The sequence below is a fragment of the Meriones unguiculatus genome, chromosome 10 (assembly GCF_030254825.1).
Source record: "Meriones unguiculatus strain TT.TT164.6M chromosome 10, Bangor_MerUng_6.1, whole genome shotgun sequence".
Classification (NCBI taxonomy): domain Eukaryota; kingdom Metazoa; phylum Chordata; class Mammalia; order Rodentia; family Muridae; genus Meriones; species Meriones unguiculatus.
The window spans coordinates 31251901-31255873 of NC_083358.1; the positions used below are offsets into that span (position 1 = coordinate 31251901).

The 3973-nt window shown below is 40.0% G+C and overlaps 1 pseudogene; it reads left to right on the forward strand.

Annotated features, from left to right (window-relative positions):
* The first annotated feature begins 327 nt into the window (after nt 1-327).
* LOC110561198 (small ribosomal subunit protein eS4, X isoform-like) lies at nt 328-1114 on the forward strand (annotated as a pseudogene).
* Nucleotides 1115-3973: the final 2859 nt, after the last annotated feature.

Consider the following 3973-nt stretch of genomic DNA (forward strand, 5'->3'; position numbering starts at 1 on the left):
TTTGGGTCTACAATAGTATTGACACGACTTGTCAAAATAAAAATTATAATAAACAGAAATAGCATAACTCCATGACTCAGGGAAAGTTAAAATGAGGTAAGCGAGGCAGGATAGATACAAACCCCAGGAAAACACCAACTCCCAAGTTCATACACGTCCGATACTTATGTAGCCTTGAGAATGGATGGCACCTTAAATTTGTACTCTAAATGCCTTTTCACCATAAAGAAGTCTTAGCCTTGTGATAATCCATGTTCGGGGTGGGTGGGGAGGTACAAATGTAATTAATAATTGTTACAGTTTTTTTTTTCCATTCCCATGACAGCCATGGCTCATGGTCCCAAGAAACATCTGAAGAGTGTGGAGTCTCCAAAACATTGAATGATGAATAAATTGACTGGCAATTTTGTTCTTTGTCCATCTATTGGTCCTCACAAGCTGACAGAATGTCTGCTTCTGATTATTTTCCTAAGGAACAAACTTAAGCATGCCCTGACTGGAGATGAGATGAAATAGGTTTTCATGACACTCTTCATTAAGATTGATAGCAAAGTCAGGACTGATATAACATTCCCTGCTGGGTTTACATATGTCATCAGCATTGGCAAGACTAGAGAGAACGTCCATCTGATCTATGACACCAAAGGTGCTTTGTTGTTCATCTATTACACCTGAGAAGGGCAAGTACAAGTTGTACAAAGTGAGAGAGATCTTAGTGGGCACAAAGGGAATCTGGCAACTGCTGACTCATAATGCTTGTATGGGTTAAGGTAGTGAAAACACTACCTTGATCCCTCATAGAGAGGAATGACACAATTCAGATCTATCTGGAACCCAGCATAATAACTGACTTTGTCAGTTTTGACACCGGTAACCTGTGTATGGTAAGGAGAGGTTCTAACTTGGAAAGAATTGGTGTGATCACCAACAGAGGGAGGCAGCTTGTGAAAGATGCCAATGGCAACAGCTTTGCCACTCACCTTTACAATGTTGTTTGTTTGTTCTTGGCAAGGGAAACAAACCATGGATTTATCTTCCCTGGCGAAAAGGAATCCACCTCATCATTGCTGAAGAGAGAGACAAGAGTCTAGCCGCCAAACAGAGCAGTGGGTGATATGGTCTCCAGGAGACATGCTAGAGAGGTTTTTGTACTCTTGATACAATCCTTTCATGGTGATGTGCTAGATTAAAGAGTGATGATGAAAAAGCGTAATCATTACAGATCCTCTTAAGACAAAGTGTTATTTGAATTGGGGTGTATGTACATGGAAAAATGAAGTTCTATGTACTCATTTAAATCTTCATGCTAATCTATGGAAATCTTAGTCTTTTCTCTAATTTGGCTAATTCAGAGATCCCTCAGCTGAAGAATAGATACAGAAATTGTGGTACATTTACACAATGGAATATTACTCAGCAAATAAAAATAAGGAAATCATGAAATTTTCAGGCAAATGGTGGGTTTAGAAAAGATCATCCTGAGTGAGGTATCCAAGAAGCAGAAAGACACACATGGTATATACTCACTTATAAGTGGATATTAGACATATGATATAGGATAAACATACTAAAATCTGTACACCTAAAGAAGCTAATCAAGAAGGAGGACCCTGGGTAAGATGCTCAATCTTCATTCAGAAAAGCAAATGGGATGGACATTGGAAGATGGAGAAAACAAGGAACAGGATAGGAGCCTACCACAGAGGGCCTCTGAAAGACTCTACCCAGCAGGGTATCAAAGCAGATGCTGAGACTCATAGCCAATGGGCAGAGTGCAGGGAAACATATGGAAGAAGGGGGAGATAGAAAGACCTGGAGGTGACAGGAGCACCACAAGAAGAGCAACAGAACCAAAAACTCTGGGCACAGGGGTCTTTTCTGAGATTGATACTTCAAATAGGGACCATTCATGGACATAACCTAGAATCACTGCACAGAAGAAGCCCATGGCAGCTCAGTGTCCAAGAGGGTGCCCCAGTAATAAGAACAGGGACCATCTCTGACATGAACTCATGGGATGGCTCTTTGATCACCTCTCCCTGAATGGGGAGCAGCCTTACCAGTCCACAGAGGAAGATAAAGAAGCCAGCCCTGATGAGACCTGATAGACTAGGGTCAGATGGAAGGGAGGAGGACCTCCCCTATCATGGACTGGGGGTGGGGCTTAGGAGAAGAAGGAGGAGGGAGATGGGATTGGGAGAGGATGGAAGAGGGGGCTACAAATTGGATACAAAGTGAATAAACTGTAATTAATGAACATAAAATACAAATTTTAAAAAAATGTTAGTTTTGCTTATTTATTCTTTCTCATTTAAAATGAAATAGGAATGAAATTCATACGGTGTAAAAACAAAACCTTTAAGACTAAGAGTAAAACAATAACATCCATTCTTATTTGTGTTTGCTTAATTAATAGTGAAAGTGTGCTAGCTAATACTGGTTGGCAGATTGGACACACCTAGAGCAGTGGTTCTCAGTCTTACTGCTGCTGTGACCCTTCAAAACAGTTCCTCATGTTGTGGTGACCTCCAACCATAAAACTATTTTTGATGCTAACTGCTGTAAATGGTAATATAAATATCTGTGTTTTCTGACAGTCTTAGATGACTCATGTTAAAGGGTTGGTTAAAGGTTGCGAAGCACTGGCTGAACGTCAAATAAAGCAGTTGGACATGCCTGTAAGGGGTCTTCTTGAATGAATCATTTGAGGTGGGAAAATCCACTCTAAATTTAGACCATACATTCCAGTGACAGCCCACACAAAAGTACATGGAAGCAGGAAATAGGAAGCTTTTGTATCTGCTTGCCTTCACTTTCCCTGGCAAGTCCATCTATCCTGCTGCTGAGACATTGCTTCACTGGTGTTAGAACCTACTTCTTCAGGTTTGCAGTGCAGACTGAAGACCAGCTGAAACATCCCACATCATGGACTAAACAACTACTATATTCTTGACCTGTCTTTTGAGAGACAGCCATTGTTGCACTAGCCGGACAACAGCCTGTGAGCTGGCCTAATCACACACTCTCTCTCTCTCTCTCTCTCTCTCTCTCTCTCTCTCTCTCTCATTATAATCATATATAGATATAGTATTAATGTGGGGCATGAAATAGAAGTGTGGCTTCTCTAAATGTGTATTCATTCTGTTCTGTTCCTGTGGAGAGAATCTAATTAATATACTCACTTCAGGTTTATCAAGCCACACTTCATGCTAAGTGCTTGTCATCAAATGATTGCATTATTAAAGTCTGCATAAGAATGAAACATAGAGCCATCTCAACACCATTTGCCAAAACTTCAGAAGACCCCCACAATATCTGAGCTTTCCCCAAATCACTCCCTTTCATTGCTTCTCTCATTTAGGCTTCCTTTTGCTTTTTAAAATTGTAATGTTGATAAGGTCATCTCCATTCTTAATCAGAGTCTACCGAGGTGCAAATGGAAATATGTCCACTTTTTGTCATTATGAAAAATCAAGTTTGGATATTAATAAATTAAACATCACGAAACTGAAAAGCCTCTATAAGGCAAAGGAAACTGTCAAAAGGATAAACCAGCAACCTACAGGATGGGAAAAGATATTCACCAACCCCACATCCAACATAAGTCTGATATCCAAAACATATAAAGAGCTCAAGAAAATACACACCAACAAACCAAATAACACAGTTAAAAATGGGGCATGGAGCTAAACAAAGAATTCTCAAAAAAGGAATCTTTACTGGGCAAGAAACATTTATAGAAATCTTCAACATCCTTAGTTGTCAGGGAAATGCCAATCAAAACTAGTCTGAAATTCCACATATACCCATCAGAATGGCTAACATAAAAAAAAACCTCAACTGATAGCTCATGCTGGCAAGGATCTGCAGCAAGGAAGACAATCCTCCATTGCTGGTGAGAGTGCAAACTTGTACAGTCACTTTGGAAAATCATTTTGGAGGTTTCTCAAAAATTGAGAATAGATCTACCTCC